Source organism: Barbus barbus (genome assembly GCF_936440315.1).
Source record: "Barbus barbus genome assembly, chromosome: 37".
Taxonomy (NCBI): Eukaryota; Metazoa; Chordata; class Actinopteri; order Cypriniformes; family Cyprinidae; genus Barbus; species Barbus barbus.
This window is the reverse complement of record NC_136715.1, coordinates 14,772,489-14,792,548: the sequence shown is the minus strand read 5'-3', so window position 1 is coordinate 14,792,548 and position 20,060 is coordinate 14,772,489. Positions and strand designations below refer to the sequence as shown.

General features: G+C 42.1%; 1 protein-coding gene across 1 annotated transcript in view; it reads right to left on the bottom strand.

Annotated features, from left to right (window-relative positions):
* LOC306857178 (ras association domain-containing protein 5-like) overlaps positions 1–20,060 on the bottom strand; it is a 46,258-nt gene that overhangs the window by 8,781 nt on the left and 17,417 nt on the right. The gene's annotated exons all lie outside the window — the stretch shown is intronic.

Genomic DNA, 20,060 nt, shown 5'->3' with positions numbered 1-20,060 from the left:
CTGCATGTCAGGCAGGTGTCCTTAAGCGCAGCACACGGCTACTCAGACTGATTAAGGAACACAATGCCCTTAGTGTCAGTTTCAGGCAACATGCAAGTCATCTACGTCTGCACCTGCTGAATGGCCTCAAACCAATAATCTCATTTGGATGCACGTTCTGCTTATCAGCGTGAGAACTGTACTAACAAAAAATACAGGAAGTGAGAGTTGCAAGTGTTAGCCGACATCAGAGGAAGTCTTTTTATACAATGTAAGTGACTTCTAATGCATTGATAATGTAGTTTAATACCCTGGCTTCAGCTGCAGTAAAAGCAGCCATGGCTAGTCAGATACAGGCAAGCAAATGGGAGTCTATTTATAGAAAGAGAAAGGCTTCTCCTGCACATGGCTGCATGCATGATTTTTAACAGCTCATGTGTGTTTTCATATATGCTGTACTAAATGCAAAATAAAACATAAAAATAACGCAATAGATTTATATTTTTAGATTTATATGTATGAATATATGGGCATATAATAATAATAATATTTTGAATAATCCAATTGAGTAATCTTGTTTAAAAATGTACACATACACATACACATACACACACACGTATTTTTTATTTTTTAGATATATATGTATGAATGTGTGTGCATATAATAATATATAATATAGAGTCATCCGGTTTTAAAATGAATTTTCATATTTGTAAAAAAAAAAGCATATTGTGTGTGTGTGTGTATATATATATATATATACACTGTATATATACAGTGCCCTCCATAAGTATTGGAACAGTAAAGACAAAATTTCTCTGTTGGGTGTGGAGTCAAGACATTTGCAAAAATGATTAAAAGATGAATATGAGACAAAAGAACAGAATGTCACATTTTATTATTAGCCGTTTCAACACATACATGTTTTACCAAATAAAAAGAACAGCACTTTTAGAGTTCATCCCACTCATTGATGTGAGCATAAGTATTGGGACAGTTGAACATAAGGCAGATATAAAAGATTAAAAGCTATTATTTAGTTTCAGATCCCTTGCACACAATCACAGGAGGGAGTCTGTGACCCATAGACATCACCAGACTCTTGGTCTCATCTTTTGAAATACTTTTCCCAGCCTTTAATGCAGCCAATTCCAATTGTTGCTTGTTTTGGGGAGTTTCTGCCTTTACTCTCCTCTTCAGCTGGTGAAATTCATGTTCAATCAGATTTAAATCTGGAGATTGACTTGGGTAATCTAAGACTTTCCATTTCTTTGCTCTTATAAATTCCTTGACTGAACTGGCAGGGTGTTTTTGGGTCATTGTCCTGATGCAATATGAAGCACTTCCCAATGAATCTGGTGGCATTTTCTTGAATATTGGTAGGCAAGATGGCTTTGTACCCTTCCAAATTCATTCTGCTACTGTCATCATACATTTAGTCATCAGTAAAGTTGTCACGGTTCATGAATTCACTGGCTTCTTCATGTCTCGTGTAATTGTTGTTCTCTGTGTGTGTGTGTGGATGTGCGAGTGGGCGTTACCGCTCGGCGCTCATCAGCGCGCCAGCTGATCTCACTCCCCGCACCAGCTGCTGCCAATCCACTCACCTTTAAAGCCTCACCGCACTCTCCTCTCTTTGTCAGATCGTTGTTTGATGTCCTCCGTGTCGTGCCTCGTGTGCCGTCTGCTTCAGTGTTCCTGGTCCTCGTCTGTGTGGAGTCTTCGTGGTTTTCGTCTTCTGGATGTTCACCGGCACTGGATTCACCGTCATCACTCATCATCAGCACGCTGTCCATTTTGTCCCTGCGTCACCTGCCCACCCGAGAGACTTTGGTTCCTTGTATTATCATCTGACATCATTAAATCTATGTTTGCTTGCATCCTTGCTTCCTCCAGATTATTCCCGTGACAGAACGATCTGACCACAGATGGAAGCAGCAAGCGGGTCCTCTTCCTTGCTGGAGGAGTTCATCCGTCGCAGCATGTCGCGGATGGACACACAGGAGAGGAGGATGACCGAATCGGGTCGGGATATTCAAGCTCTGGTGACGCAGGTGTCCGAGCTCACCCAGCAATTACAACATCTGCGAGTTCCCACTGCGTCACTCACATCGCCTACTCCCCTCGTACCACCTGAGACCGTCTCCCTGTCAGAGCCCCGCCTACCCACTCCCGAACTATACAAGGGTGAGCCAAATTTTTGCAGAGCATTTTTGACTCATTGTTCGATGCATTTTTCCCTGCAACCCAGAACCTTTGGCAGCGAACGGAGCAAGGTGGCATTCGTGCTCACCTTACTGACGGGGAGAGCGGCGCTATGGGGAACGGCGGTGTGGGAGAACCAGGATCCATGCTGTGCCTCGTTCCAGACACTCTCCGCCGAGATGAGGAGGGTCTTCGACCGTGCGGTCGCGGGAAGAGAGGCGGCCCGGGTCCTGGCGGACCTCAGACAGGAGGAGAGGTCGGTGGCCGACTACTCCATCGAGTTCCGGACTTTGGCGGCAGAGTGTCAGTGGAACGAGGAGGCGCAGTGGGATATGTTCCTGCATGGGCTGGCTGACCGCGTCCACAGAGAGATTTATGTCTTGGATTTACCCACCACTCTCAATGGCTTGATCGAGCTGGCGATTCGGGTAGATTCCCGAATCACTCGAGCGGAACACCGGTTGTTATCCGCTCGGGCTCCTGCAGCCACACCGGAGTTACGAGCCAGCGGCAGGGACGTGGTCAGTCCCGTCCACGATCACGAGCCCATGCAGGTCGGGCGAGCTCGGCTTTCCCGGGAGGAGAAGGAGAGGCGGAGATCCCAGGGCCTATGCCTTTACTGCAGCGCGGCAGGACATTTTGCTCACAACTGCCCGGCTAAAGGGGCCAGCCCGGCAGTAAGGTTGAGGCTACTGTCGGGTGGGATCTCTGCAGAGAAGACCTCATCAACATCTACACTCCTCCCGGTAAGACTACGATGGTCAGCCCACACTCACGACTGTCAAGCACTATTGGACTCTGGGGCCGAGGGTAATTTTATGGACCACACATTCGCACTCAAGATCCAAGCTCCCCTTCTACCCCTCACTCAGACCATCGCTGTTCACGCTCTCAATGGCCAAGCCCTTCCCATCATTTCCTTCACCACTGGACCCGTCACACTCATTGTATCTGGCAACCACTCTGAAACCATCTCATTCTACATTCTGGACTCCCCCCTGGCACCCATTGTTTTAGGTCACCCTTGGTTCACCAAACACAACCCCAGGATCGATTGGCAGCAGAAATCAGTATCGGAATGGAGCAGTGAATGTTATGAGTCTTGTCTTGTGTCTGCTTGTCCGTCTGTTTCTGTTTCTACGTTTCAGGAGGAGACAGTGGATTGGTCAAACGTGCCCACGGAGTATCACGACCTGAAGGAGGTGTTCAGTAAGTCTCGGGCTGCTTCTCTCCCTCCGCATCGTCCCTATGACTGTGCTATAGAGTTACTGCCAGGTACGTCTCCGCCTAAGGGCAAGTTATATTCACTTTCTGTTCCAGAGAGAGAGGCTATGGAGAAATATATTTCTGATTCTCTAGCAGCAGGGTTCATCCGCCCCTCCTCTTCTCCAGCGGGGGCGGGGTTCTTTTTTGTGGGGAAGAAGGACGGATCCCTGCGACCTTGTATTGATTACCGGAGACTGAACAACATCACGGTAAAGAATACCTATCCTTTGCCGTTAATGTCTTCAGCCTTCGAGAGATTGCAGGGAGCGTCTATTTTCACAAAATTGGATTTACGTAATGCTTATCATTTGGTCCGCATTAGGAAGGGGGATGAGTGGAAGACTGCTTTTAACACCCCTAGGGGGCACTTTGAGTACTTGGTCATGCCCTTCGGGCTGTCCAACTCCCCAGCGGTCTTCCAGGCACTCATCAATGACGTGCTGCGAGATATGGTAGATCAGTTCATATATGTTTACCTGGATGACATACTGATTTTTTCTTCATCTCTCCAGGAACATGTGCAGCACGTCCGGCGAGTGCTTCAGAGGTTGCTAGAGAATGGGCTTTTTGTCAAGGCGGAGAAATGCGCTTTTCATGCACAGTCTGTTCCTTTTCTAGGGTACATTGTGTCGTCCGAGGGAGTGCGCATGGATCCTGACAAGGTTAAGGCTGTGGTGGAGTGGCCAAGTCCAGATTCCCGTAAGGCCCTACAGAGGTTTCTGGGCTTCGCCAACTTCTACCGGCGTTTTATTCGCAATTTCAGCCAACTAGCCGCGCCTCTGACTGCCTTGACCTCCCCCAGGACTACGTTCAGGTGGTCAGACGCAGCTGAGGCTGCGTTTGCCAAACTGAAGGGCCGCTTCGTTTCAGCCCCCATCTTAGTCACCCCTGATCCATCACGTCAGTTCGTGGTGGAGGTCGATGCGTCAGAGGTGGGGGTAGGTGCAGTGCTATCCCAGCGCTCTCCGGCGGACGACAGAATGCATCCATGCGCGTTTTTGTCCCATCGTTTGTCCCCTGCCGAGAGTAATTATGACATTGGTAACCGAGAGTTGTTGGCAGTCAAGTTAGCATTGGAGGAATGGCGTCACTGGTTAGAAGGGTCAGGGGTACCTTTTATCGTATGGACCGATCATAAGAACTTAGAATACATTAGAACTGCCAAAAGATTGAACTCCAGGCAGGCTCGGTGGGCACTTTTTTTCGGACGTTTTGATTTCACTCTCTCGTACCGCCCGGGTTCCAAGAACATCAAACCCGATTCCTTATCACGCATTTTTGACCGTTCCGATCGCCCGTCTACTCCCGAGTGCATTTTTCCAGAGACACTTATTGTCTCCACACTCACATGGGAGGTCGAATCGAAGGTCAAAACAGCCTTACAAGGGGTAACGCCTCCGGTCGGCTGCCCACCGAACCGGTTGTTTGTGCCGGAGGGATTACGGTCCGACGTTATTCAGTGGGGTCATTGTTCCAATGTGGCTTGTCATCCAGGAGTCAGTCGCACTATATCTTTAGTCAAGCAACGATTTTGGTGGCCACTTATGGCTCGTGATGTTCACAGTTTTGTTTTGGCTTGCTCAGTTTGTGCCACTGGTAAGACTTCCAATAGACCCCCAGATGGGCTCCTTCAACCGCTGCCGGTCCCTTCGAGACCCTGGTCCCATATCGCTCTAGATTTTGTCACCGCCCTCCCACCCTCTCAGGGTAACACGGTAGTTTTGACCGTGGTGGACCGATTCTCGAAGGCGGCCCACTTTATTCCCTTGCCCAAATTACCCTCAGCCAAGGAGACAGCGGTAACAGTCATTGACCACGTCTTTCGGTTACATGGCCTCCCGACGGACGTGGTTTCCGACAGAGGACCCCAATTTGTGTCCAAATTTTGGCGAGAGTTTTGTAAATTGCTGGGTGCCACTGTTAGTCTGTCCTCAGGGTTTCATCCCCAGAGCAATGGTCAAACTGAGAGAGCCAACCAGGATTTGGAGAGAACCTTGCGATGTCTGGTCTCCAAGAATCCTTCCTCATGGAGCCAACAACTGTCAATGGTGGAGTACGCCCACAATTCGTTACCAGTGTCATCTACGGGCCTGTCTCCGTTTGAATGCAGCATAGGTTACCAGCCACCAATTTTTCCCAGTCTGGAATCCGAAGTCGCGGTTCCCTCCGCCCACGCCTTTGTCCAGAGGTGTCATCGCACTTGGACTAGAGCCCGTGAGACTCTACTCCAGGTGGGAGCGCGCACCAAGGCCAAGGCCGATCGCCACCGGTCTAGACCTCCCGTATACGTCGTCGGTTCCAAAGTGTGGCTTTCTACTAAGAACATTCCTCTCCGCTCCGTGTCTAATAAACTCGCTCCTAAATTTATTGGCCCGTTCGCTGTCACCAAGATCATTAGTCCGGTGACAGTCCGCCTCAAACTCCCTCCAGTGTACAGGAGGATTCATCCCGTTTTCCATGTGTCCAAAATTAAACCCGTGTTTTATGCACGCATAAATCCGCCAGCCCCGGTTCCCCCACCGCCGCGACTCGTAGAAGGGGAACCCGCTTATTCGGTCAATCGTATTCTGGACTCTAGGCGGAGGGGACGCGGATTCCAGTACTTGGTGGACTGGGAAGGTTACGGTCCGGAGGAGAGAAGTTGGGTACCGGCTAGAGACATCCTGGATCACTCCCTTATTGATGATTACAATCGACAGGTAAGGGAGTCTGGGAACGCCAGGAGGCGTTCCTAGGAGGGAGGGTACTGTCACGGTTCATGAATTCACTGGCTTCTTCATGTCTCGTGTAATTGTTGTTCTCTGTGTGTGTGTGTGGATGTGCGAGTGGGCGTTACCGCTCGGCGCTCATCAGCGCGCCAGCTGATCTCACTCCCCGCACCAGCTGCTGCCAATCCACTCACCTTTAAAGCCTCACCGCACTCTCCTCTCTTTGTCAGATCGTTGTTTGATGTCCTCCGTGTCGTGCCTCGTGTGCCGTCTGCTTCAGTGTTCCTGGTCCTCGTCTGTGTGGAGTCTTCGTGGTTTTCGTCTTCTGGATGTTCACCGGCACTGGATTCACCGTCATCACTCATCATCAGCACGCTGTCCATTTTGTCCCTGCGTCACCTGCCCACCCGAGAGACTTTGGTTCCTTGTATTATCATCTGACATCATTAAATCTATGTTTGCTTGCATCCTTGCTTCCTCCAGATTATTCCCGTGACAAAAGTTGAGAGACCTGTTCCAGAGGCAGCCATGCAGGCCCATGCCATGACACCACCTCCACCATGCTTTACAGGTGAGGCTGTATGCTTGGGATCATTTGCAGTTCCCTTTTTTCCTCCACATTTTTGCTTTCCCATCACTTAGATAAAGGTTCATCTTTGTCTCATCGGTCCACAAACACAGTTCCAAAACTCTTCTGGCTCACTTCTGTGCTTTTTTGCAAACTCTAATCTTGCTTTTTATATATTTGGTGCTGGTCAGAGGTTTGCATCTTGCTGTGTAGCATCTGTAATTCTGTGTCAAAGTCTCCTGAGGACAGTAGATTGTGGGAAACCCCAGCTTTCTGGAAGTTGTTGGAGATTTTACAGACATGTCTTTTAGGGTTCATTTTCACAGCTTTTATGATTTGTCTGTCATCAACTACTGTTGTTTTCTAAGACGATCAAGTAGTTGTTGGTTGCTGTTGTTGCTGGTGGTTTCCAAACTCTTGATTTCTCCATGCCCTTTGTTTTTGCTATAACTCTAATTGACTTCCTCTTTTCTTTTAGCATCCAAATTGCTTGCTTTTCTCTCAAAGTCAGCTCCCTCATCTTCATCCTGCTTTGTGTGTGTCATCATCGAATGTAAGATTCAGAATACAGAAGTAATGGATATAACTGATACGACACATTCCCTGCTTTCAATATCTGAAGAATTAATGCAACAGGACACACTTAGAAAGACCTGTGAGGAAACTGTTCCAATACTTATGCTCACATCAGATAGGGGGGTGAAACTCTAAAAGTGCTGAACTTCTTAGCTGGTAAAACATCTGTGTTGAATCACTTTTAATCATATTTGTAAATGTCTTGATTCCACAGCCAACAGAGCAATTTTGTCTTTACTGTTCCAATACTTTTGGAGGGCACTGTATGTATATATATATATATATATATATATATATATACACACTCACATCACATACACACACAATATGTGTATATGTAAATATTAAAATCTAAAATGAAAAATTATTTGGAGTAATCCTTGTAAATTTTTTCTTGACTATATAAGTAATCAAAATGCACATCCCTAGTCCTTGGTGTCAATAGGTGTGAGACTGCATTTCTCAGCACGCTTTCAAAGATTGAAATGCTTCTAATTGATCTTTCTCGTGTCTCTCTCTGCTGTTTCTGCCGCAGTGTAGGAATGATGTCTTGTGATCTGCTCCCTCCCACACGTTGCATGTGTACTCATTCTCTCCCTCTCTCTCATTACTGGGTCAAGTGTGCAGTAGGAGATTCTCCCCTCCCTCCCTGCACAAATGCAAAGCCCATCATCTGCATGCCTGAATAAACAGCGTAGATCATCAGAGTCCACGACACCAGTAAACACAAGCCCTACGCTATCAATCCATTCAAATGCCTTTGATAATGAAGATCTTAATTATCTGTGCATTGTGCGTGGGTCTGTTTTGTTTTTATGAACCATTACATCATGGCATCCCTATAGCAGACTGATACATATGATTGAATTTGAACAGCCATTCAATTAAACACCTACTATAATGTTTAGAAATGAGAAATCTCGACTTACCAGCTAGGCAGACATTTGCTGAAATGACACTACAGCTGTAACATCTACCAGATTTGAGCCTCTTTTCAGTCATACAAAGGTTTATGAGATGACGTATAACTTTCAGCACTCATGGAGTGCAAAACCTTGAGCAAACGGCCTCATGTTTGCATGACTTTCCCTATTCAAATGTTAAAATATCACTGGGTGCCCTTGAAGAGGAAGCTATTTATTGGTTGTTCCTGCTAATAGCTGTCATTTGGATCTAAAATTGACAGGTTAAAAGAATTCAAGGCTTGTGTGAAGGATGTTTTCCTTGAATGTGTTGTCTTTAATATGTTCCTGGAATAATTATCGAACACAGAAGCAGCAGCATTTATCAAGGCGCTATTACTCAGTGCTCTTGGTTTAAAAGCTTTCGGTCTACTGCTTTAACCCGGCGAAGTAAATAGGAAGTGTATTATTGATCCATAAAGCAATTTCAATCCCATAACGTACAAGAAGAATGTGCACACTAAAGTGAGAACATAAGCTAATCTCCCATTTATCATCCCTGGGATTCTTCTAAGAGGACTTCCAGAGAAGCTAAGAAGAATTAGGACAAGCCAACTTCACCTTGTTGTGTGCTATTCAAGTGCCTATTCAAACTGCACTTATCGTTGTTTAGTATGTAAAAGTGGTCTTATAATCTAAATAACAAACAATAGAGGTCTTATCTGAAACCAATATATAAATCAAACGGCCGTCACTTAATAGCTGGAATTACTGTACAAGTAACGCCTTGCACCTAGCAACACAATACACAAACAATCTTTCATAACAACCCTGCACCAACCCAACACCAGGTTAGACCAGGATGTACTTTTATGTTGGGTTAGATTGGTTTAAACTGGTTGGGTGATGGTCTAGAGCACAAAAAATGTCTCAATAAATAGATTTTGAGCAAGAAATAAATACAAATAAAAGCCTTGCAGTTTAAGCAAAACATGATAGGGACATCAGTACAACACCAGCATACAAAACACAACTTAGACTACCATTTAAAAAGTTTGGGGTAAGTAAGATTAAAAAAAAAAAAAAAAAAAAAAAAAATCATACCTTTATTCATCAGGGATGCATTAAATTTATCAAAAATGACATTAAAAACATTTCTAATGTTACATAAGATATTGTTCATATTTCATATGTTTCCAAAAAAACTAAGTAGCACAACTGTTTTAAAAATTATACTAATAAGATACGTTTCTTGAGCAGCAGATTAACATGCTGGAATGATTTGTGAAGAATCATGTGACACTGAAGACTGGAGTAATAATGCTGAAAACTCAGCTTTGTAACCACAGTTATATATTTCGGAATATATTAAAGTAAAAGATAATATTTGCAATTTTTATTCTATTTGTGATCAAATAAATACAGCCCTGGTGAGCATAAGAGACTTCATTCAAAATTTTACCAAACCCAAACTTTTTAATAATAACAGACTGACAACCACATAAAAACACAACAATTCAAACACTCAGTGCCCACTGAATGCCCTCAAACTGCCAGCTCACATTGTGTCCAGACAGAGATGCGAACAGGATGAATAATTCACATCCTGAGAAGCTCTTTCCAAACCTGATACTGCAGAAAGTGATGCAAGGCTGGTCAGCTCAGGTACGGGAGTGAAGTCCGAAGCCTTTAAGGACATGAAATATTATTTCCACTTCTGTGGTGTTCATTTGCTAGCTACGTTATGAGACGCAATCTACATTATGACTGACTTTTTGGTCACTTTACTTCAATTGAAGTCTAAAATAGAGAGAGGCCTACAGTACCAGGAAGTCAGTGTAAAATCTATGGGATCTTGTAAAATAACACGTTCTTTGATTCAGGGAAGGACAGGCCTTTCTGGCACAATCAGCAGCCATTTCCTTCCCCTCACAGCATTAGAGAGCTCTGAGGGTGTGAGAGTGCACTCTATGTACACTGCCAAGTTTAAAAGAGTCTATAATGAAAGTCAAGCTATGCAGCTAATGCATGCATTAATGTTTTCGGTGGATGGTATTAATGCTAATACATGAAACTTACAGTAAAAGGAACTCATATAACATAAGTACATTCAATACGTCAGCTCTATTGTGAAACACTTACAAAATAGTGTGGAACAAAGACTTGTACACTTCTTAATCTTTCATAAAGAACATCTTTAAGCTCTTATCATTGTAAGTTTAATGGACCTAACACAACAGTGCAATCTGCACCTACTAACCCGCTTTCGACAGCCACTCTAGCAGAGGCTTTAATTCAAAGTGACTTACAGGGCATTCAAGGTATACATTTTTATCCACCCATGCGTTCCTTGGAAATCATACCCACAACCTTGATGTTGCTAGTGCTATGCTCTACCAGAATTTGGGGCCTTCATTTTACCTGCTCGTTTGGAAAAAGGTAAACATAATGCCTAAATTGTGACTTCAAAGTAGGAAAGGCTAATATTTCAGTTAGTGTGTCAAAATGCCTGCTATAAAAATCATATTAACTGACAGCAAAGAAAACAATGGATAAGCTTCTTTCTTATCCAATCATTAGACCTTGAAAGTCTCTTCATTTAAATCAAGTGTTTGCAGTCAAAAGTGTTTCCACTGACAGTGTTTCCTTAGACATACACTCAGAAAAAAGGTACAAAAACTGTCACTAGGCCAGTATTCTTTCAAAAAGGTACACCATTGTACCTTCTTTACCCCTAATGGCTAGACATCGGTACCTTGAAGGTACTTATTAGTGTCTAAAGTGCACACCTCAATGGTACATTTTAGTACCTTTTGAAAGGGTATCGCCCCAGTGACAGCTTTTGTGTGAGTGTAGAAAAATCTACAGCCTGTCTCATCTAACTTTAACAACCTCAACAGGGTTGAACGAAATACAAAACAGACAGGGTATTGTTGTCACTCAAACCATATCAGGTCATAAACCTGTTTCGAATGCAGCAGTTCAACATGAAAAAAAAATGCACTTCCGTATACAAACTTCCGCACACATCTTCTCATTTTTTGTATCAGCTGCAAATATATACGCTCAATCTTCACAATCCCATCCATCTCGTGTTCATACACTACCTTAGCTACTTTCTTAGCCTGTGGCTGCCGAAAGAAGGAGGTCTTGGCGGTGAAGAATGTGAAGTCATCGCTCTCCTCATCCAGGCTGCAGTACCCACTGCTCATGCTATTGCTACCGGTCATTTGCGGGGAAGGATCCAGTTTGAGGGACTCCCTATGCGGGTCTTCGGGGGACCAAACGCACCATTCCAGGCTCCAGGGTTGGTAAGGGGAGGATAGGCTGGGAGCAGGGGACCACAGGTTCAGGTGAAGGGCCAGAGCTCCACGTGCCGCCGGAAACAAGCGCCGAAACTTGCAGGATGACACTCAGCGAGCGTTGCGGACGGTATCTGATGCTCAGTTCCTGTTTCCACAGGTCACAAACAGGCAGCTGTACAGAAGCAGTTTCTCCCGCTCTATTCAGCTGAAAGCGTGGAGCTTTAAACACACGACCGCTTGAGATGAGAAAATGAGCCCAGTGTGGAGGAAAGCATGTCAAGCAATACAAATTGCTTGTATTGGCATCCACCAAATGGCATACAGTCACACAGTCTTGCAGTAAAAAGCGCTGAAGGTGTAAGAATGTTGCACGGACATTGTGTTGAATATCCCTTCAGCCGGCTGCAATGGATGCAGAAGTCTCCTGTCCACAGTGAGGCTGTGACGGCTGCTAGAAAGACGCTAGAAAATCAACCTGCCTCACAGTGACTGAGTGAGCAGTGAACTGACGTACTGCACCTCCCTCCCTTCCTTCTTCTCTCACACCAGCGCGCACACTCTCTCTCTTTCTCACTCGCTCACTCTACCATCTGTGGTTAGGTCTGTTATATGCCTACAAGCTTACGCAAACACCCTCCTTCTTCCCCCTCCCTCCTCCACTATCGCTCTTCCTGTATGCAACTGCTCTTTGCTCAACTCAAGAGACTTCCCACTGTAGAGAAAGAGAGACAGAGAAAGACAGAAAGAAATGGAAAAAGATAATAAACCGGAAGAGCGAGAGAAGGAGAGAGAGGAAGAAAGAGAGAGCTCTCTGCATGTGGTCTTTTGGAGGCTATTTTACATAGTACCTGATATGCAAAATGCCCCTGATGGCAGGCAGCGTGAATCTAGAGTATTGTTAAATAGCACTGTGACATTAATACAGGCATTTACATTTCTTTCGATCTACAAAAAAGTAAGGGACAATGCATAATGAGCTGGTTATCACAAAATAAAGGTGATTGGGGTGGTCTTGTATCATCTTGAACAGGTTTATTTCGTGATAACTGACTGTCCATAAATTAATTATTCTATGATGTGAGGAAAAAAGAGACTGTGGAGTAATACATGAACATTGATTTGCGGCCAGTTAATTATACCGCTCGTTTTTGCATATGAAAAAAACAATTGAAGGTATAATGACCAATAAAAATCAATTATTCCAAATAAAAACAATTACCAAGCTGGAATTTGGAATAAATAAATGAATATTAAACATTGTAATAAATACATTTTAAATACTGATTTGAGTTTAAATTATTGTATAATGTAATAATTAAAGAGACCGTGGAGTCATATGGGATGCCAATTAAACGATCAATTAAACAGTACAATACTCATTATACAAAAAACTAAATCTGAATGCATATAGTTTAAATTGTACTATAGTTTATTTTATAATGTGAAAAAAAGAGATTATAAAACTAGACTGTCTGCCAATTAAACAGTTTGCAGAACGATGAATCAACCTAATATTCCAAACAAATATTGGGTTAGTTGAAATTAGGGAAGGAAGGAATGATTATTTGAAAAAAAATATTTGACTGTAGAATGTTGCACGTGGCCAATCAGAATCAAGTCTGTTTCTTTTCTTTCCTGCATTTCACTTCTGCCTTAGATTGTGTACTAGACTACCATATATAAAGTCTCCTATTGTGTAGTGCAAATACTGTTGGCTCTAATGATGAATCACTTGTGATGTTTCTTATTTGTAAGTCACTTTGAATAAAAGTATCTTTTACAAGAACAAATGCAAATGTAAGTATTTCCGAGAGCCTTTAAAAGCCACAGGTAGAGCCCTAACTGATCATCATTACTGTTGCACATTGTATAAATAATTCATTACAATGTAATGTCTCATTGCTTTTTCCCTGCACAAGCCATCTACCGCTAATAGGAATACACTGAGAGAGAAATGCTAGGGAACCTTTAATAGATGTCTTCCTGATGGGCAGGAGAAGAATACAATTACATCTAAAACAAAAAGCATGGACACAAATTAAAGCTGAATGTGAACAATAACACACAAAACTGTAGGCTCCAGACCAACAGAAATCATTAGAAGAGTGTTACAACATTAAATGTACATATGTTCCGCTGGAGGTCAAAATTACAGTGACATCTGATCTCTCTTTGCACCCATCAGGGCTTTGGTCTTAACCTTTGACCCTGATCTTGAGGGAATTAGATACAAAGTCCAGCTGGAGCACCAGTATATGTTAAATATGAGTACGAGACAAGAATGATATAAAATCACTGTCATATCCATCAGTCCATCAACTAGGCACGGGTGACAATGGCCAACTAATCGAATAGTCGTTCACCAACCAACCAGGTTGACTGGTTTTATTCGTATAGTAGCATCAGTCATTCTGCATTGTAAAAACCATCTCAAGTTTCTTGAATTCATCTTATATAATAAATATACCGGGGGTCAGTTGAACCAAAACTAGCCTAATTATTCAGGGCTTCCTTAAAGGGACAGTTCACATAAAATAGATTATTCTGTCATCTGTAAACCTTTAAAACTGTCTCTTTTTAATTTCTTTCCCTTTTTCACAAAATAGGATATTTTGAAAAATGTTTCAATGTTGTTTTGTCCATACAATGAAAGTCAATGGGGTCCAGTATTGTTTGGACCCTAAAGTTCTTAAAAATGCATCTAAAACTACTATGTTTTTTTCACATCCCTACCATTAACTAGATGATAACTTCTAGTTAATTATCTAAATGTATGTGCCTTAAAGGGATAGTTCACCCAAAAATGAACATTCTGTCATTAATTACTCACCCTCATGTCATTGCAAACCTGTAAGACCTTCATTCATCTTCGGAACACAAATTAAGATATTTTTGATGAATTCTGAGGTCCCTTGGACAGTAAGGGTCCTAACACGATCAAGGCTCAGAAACGTAGCAAGGACATCGTTAAAGTTAAAATAATCCATGTGACATCAGTGGTTCTACCGTTATTTTACGAATCTACAAGAATAGCTTTTTGTGTGCAAAGAAAACAAAAATAATGACTTTATTCAACAAATCGTCTCCTCCACGTCACCCTATAGTGCCGTTTTGGAGAGTATCACTTAAACAATTTATGCAACATATGTATGCGGATATTTATGTTAAGATCAAAGCATAAACAACGTATCCGCATACATACATTGGATTATTTTAACAATGTCCTTGCTACGTTTCTGAGCCTTGATTGTGTTAGGATCTTTGCTGTCTATGGAGGGTCAGAGAGCTCTCGGAATTCATCAAAAATATCTTAATTTGGGTTCTGAAGATGAACAAAGGTCTTACAGGTTTGGAACTACATGAGGGTGAGTAATTAATGACATAATTTTCATTTTTGGGTGAACTATCCCTTTAAAGCAACAAAATTCCCTTTCATTCCTTTAGTGACTATATGCAATGCAATTCCACATAATGTTACTATGGCATTGTGTCAGCTTAAAATGAGGTCATTCATCAACTATTTTTCATTTGCTGCTTTCCTCAGCTTGGTTTCTCCAGCAGGGAGACGATTCCTCACAAAGGGAGATAAAAGACAAGAAGAAAGAGTTTGCCACTATAAACGAGGGGAGGTTGAAAGCCACTTTGGAATCTCCTCAGCAGCTTTATTAGATTCTCATTGAACACTGTACTGGGCCACATCTTTCACTACAACAGACGCTTTTCTTGTCCTGAACTATATATATATCGAGTCCGTATCCATAAACTCTGATGGCTGATGTGGTGCCTGAGCAGCTATGGACATAAAAATATCATACCAGCTTATGACAAATTACCTGAAGCGGTGGCCTTGGGTTGCATTATCATAATCAATGAGCTGGATCACTGAAAAGACAGAGGGGCTTGAACTTGTTCGATATCCAAACCCCACGGGAAGAAGAAAGGTCCTCTTTTGGCTACTGTCAATACACCCCAATTCATTCTCACTAGAACTCAATGGTTTCGCTCAAAAGAGTTTGCAAGGGGGGTTATGCAATTGCCCAGAAAAACATAATCAATACTGTAGATGGTTGGATGGATGGAAGGATGGAGTGTGCAAAATCAAAGTAAAATCACCCAGATTAAAAGCATCACACAGAAACCGATAAGGGGTCCGAAATGAAGCAGGGTACCTCCTGCTAAAAATGCGAGTGGCAAGCATCATTTGTCACTGTCAAAAACAGGCTCTAAAGTTGTCTCACTGCTGTATGAAGTATGGACTGAAGAGGCCTATTGTGGGTAATCAATGTGCCTGACGATGATAATGTATCTCAAAAAATCAAGCATTTTTCTCTACAGGGAAGCAGGAGGTTTTGAATTCTCCCAACATTTTCCTCCTAAACGCTCCTTCCTGTAATCGCTCTGATATTGTGCTGGTGACACATTTTGAGTGGAGTAACTGGAGGCTTGGACGGATCCTGACACTGGACTCGGCTCTTGTTTCACAGTGGTGTTAAGTGCCGTTGTGATGCTCCATATGATATGTTTCTGATACCTCTACAACACCTCTCTCCCTCCCTCTCGTACTTAGTTAAATAATGCAGACGGTCTCTGATTTCCAAGCCTGGTGATGACAAAGTATGGAGGAGAAACAATCTTGGCTCTGTTTGGAGGGCTCTCTATGTAACAACAATGATATATTTATATATACCATTATCATGCTATCATTTTTATGTTTTCAGACCACCGGAGCGCTGAACGCAGAAGCTGAAAGTTTAGAGCAGGAGGAACACTCCCTGTGAGGCTAGCTAGAGAAATAGATATTTGTCATTTGTCAATAGATAGATGTCATTTCCCTGAAGAGTTCCTCTTCCTCTCAACTTCCTGTGACCAGTGCAAATCAAATTCTCACTTATGAATTGAAAGCTTGCCCATTATTCAGTTATGAAATTTTCCTAACCCTAGGTAAAATGATAACAATCCAGACTCTATTTTAATTGGTCAATTTAGTTTTTACTTTAGGATTACTAAAGTGAAATCAACCCGGATGCTGTTTCATGTTGATGTTAAACAGCTCATCACCATGAACAGCCTCTCACTTCCTGTGCTCTTGACGCTGTCTTATAGTACCACAGAGCCGGAAGACATTACATAGATTCTGTTTTTGGAATCCTCAATGCAAAAATGCACTGAGAAAACCCACGCAGATCAGTGTGTAAATGTGCCTTACTACAGCTCTCTCCACAAATTATGAAATTAGCCCACACACATATGCATCCCAGGATGTCTTGCGTGGTTTTCAGGAATCTAAATCAAGTTGCTAAAATCAACACAGCTCAAAATCAAACTGAAAGAGAGAAAGATATTGAAAAAGACAGGAAGAATCAAGTATACATTCCACTTCATGGCATTAGTTTTTGAGGACACTGGAAATGGCACAAACACACAAACATGCACATTGCAGTGAACTATCACGCAAGCTACTCCACAGGAAATGCTACGCTGAGATGACAGACCTGATAAAATACCTGAAAATGGCACATGCAAATAAAAAAGATATTCTGTTTCTACTGAACTGCACATGATATCTCCGGCTGCTGTGGTGGTTTGAGGGGGCCGCAGTGCATGCGACACATAAAAAGTGTGTTTGCTGTGTGTGTCTGTGCATGTGTACACACCCGAGGACAGGAAAAGGAAGTGTACGAGAGATGACAACAGCCTATCTGCACTATATACAAAAGTCAAAGCCGATGAAATACCTCCAGCAGCTGGGGAAACAAACCCTCAGCACACGGTCTACAGCACTTTCACAGCCAATAAATGCCAAGAAAATAAAAACTGTGTCTCTAAACTTGCAAATGTATTCTTGTTTGTGCCTGATGTTGCAGAGACTCACCCAAGGAGACCTTAAGGGGCTTTCAGATCAAATTAGATGCATTTTACACCAAAACTGAAGGGATAAACAAGACCTCAGGATGGATCAGTTAATGTTACTGAGAGGCAGTGAGGCTAAAAAAACTGAGAGATATTCCACAGCTAACTGTGAGATAGCACTAATGGGGCTAATGTTTTGAGGCCACGGGGACATGAGGGCCAGCGCACTGTGCCTGCATGATATGAGGATATTAGGGTAATGTGCATGAAGAACATTTTGTATTCTCATGAAACAAAGACAAAGAGAGAGAGAGAGATTTAAGGATTGTGAAATATACTAAATAGGGGAAGTGTGAAGTGAATTATGACAGGGGTGTGTTTAGAATATTCGAGAGAGTTTTTTGTTTTTTTTTAAATTCACCCCACTGATTAATAATATATTCTCCCCATTAGAGCTAATACTGGGAATAATAATTTATATCCAGTTGTAAATTATACTCTTTTTCTCTTTTATAGTTCAGCTTAATTCAGTAAGAATAAAACGGTCAGTACCATTCTGTAAGCAAATGAATAACTTTAATAATAACTTTTATCCAGCAAGGGTGCATTAAATTGATTAAAAGTGACAGTGAAGACATTTATAATGTTACAAAAGACTTCTGTTTCACATTATTACCATTCTTTTGAACTTTCTATTCATCAAACCATCCTGAAATTAACGTATCATGGTTTCCTCATCAATATTAAACAGCATTATTTTCAACACTGATAATAATCAGAAAACGTTCTTAAGCACCAAATATTAAATTATTTTTGAAGAATCATGTGGCATTGAAGACTGGATTAATTGCTTCTGAAAAATCAACTTTACCATCACAAGAATAAATTAAATTTTAAAATATATTAAAATAGAAAACTGTTGTCTTAAATTGTACATTTCACAATGTTAATTTTTACTGTATTTTTCACCAAATAAAAGTGCTTGCCAATGATTTACCCATGAGTTATCTTAGCAAATGCCCTTGAGATTCACACACACACACACACACACACACACACACAGAGACACAGACTCCCTCATATCTCTGTGATTCATCTACATAAGGTCAACGGCCCTCCCTCTGGTTCCCTGGTGCTGGTGTGACTCTGAAGGAGCTCTGTTTAAATAAATGCTTCTGGCTGCAGAAGTCTGTAAAATCTGTATTGGCTGTAATTAGGTTTTGAGGCTGTCTTTATGAGCTATCTGCATTTCCTGTTCATGTCCAAAGCCTGTCTGTTTGCAGAATGGTACGTCTCTGGGGTGTCTAAATGGCAGTAAAAACAACTATAATACAATTTATGGTAGTGTCACAGGCATATGGACCAATGAAGGCTTTTATATGTACAAATTAATTAAGTTACTTGTATGTCTAATCTGTTTTGTTGCAAAAGATACACATTCAGACTTTGTAATGGAGGCATTCACATGCAAATCACACTGAACTGTTGTGCACAATATATCTGCCCATGTGTTGAGGTCTGGAATGACAGACAACTATAAATGGTTATTTTGTACAATGCAACCTTATCTCTTATTCTATGAAGCTGCATCAAGTCAGTGACACAACCTGTAGTTCACACAACCAAAGCCCTGCCCTGTGTTTGGAGACGGTTAATGTGAATTTCATTTCCGTTGAGAAATAACCATAATGCCCTCTTCTGACAGCTCACCATTCAACAGTTTTCAATCTCACTGACAGCACAGGCCAGCTGGGTTTGCTCTTTTCCTGATTTAGAGGAGATAGGAACAGACAGGAGGGGCCTCATAAATAAGATGGATACACTACAAGGGACGGGAAAGCTTTTTCCAGTAATGACTACTCTGACAATATAAATGCTCTGAGAGAAATAGACCGTTTTGACTTTTTGGTCAGGCATCATATGCTTTGAAGAGGATGGGCTCATCTAAAAACTTGGGCAAAAGAAAGTGTATGCCTTTGTGTGCGTGTTGCTGAGGACAGTGTGCCCCTGCTGCTCTTCCTCAGTCCCAATTGTGCTGTCACTTCCTGGGTACCTGGGACTAAACTTGCTGCCACTGTAAAACACAGCCAAGTATCAGAGAGGCAGTTAAGCGTGTGCTAATGTGTCCCAGCCAAGCAACCCAGGGAGGATCAGATTCAGCTTCTGCTTCATCCATTGCATATCACTGCATAATTTTATGCTCTCTTTCTAAATTTGGAAAGCTCTCTGCATGCTTCACTTACCAAAAGTATGCTGCATCACAAAAGTTTCAATATATTACTACAAGATATAGTCCAATTTATGTTTTTTTTTTTTAAATATACTATTGTATACATTTTTTAAATACATATAGTACTTATAAAATAGCATGGCAAAGGAATATGGCAATAATTTAGTACCATGGTATATGTCAAAGTACCGCAATTTTACTGTTTTATGATACCATCAATATAGAAGCCTGTTTTGCTTTATAGCAAACAATAAATAAAGTAATTGTGAGATAAAGTTTAAAATAAGAATTTAAAGGGATAGTTTAACCAAAAAAAATCTCAATTCTGTCAATAATTACCCACCCTCATGTCTTTCCAAACCTGTAAGACCTTCATTCATCTTCGGAACACAAATGAAAATATTTCTGGTGAAATCCGAGAGCTCTCTGACCCTCCATAGAATGCAACGGAACTACCACGTTCAAGGCCCA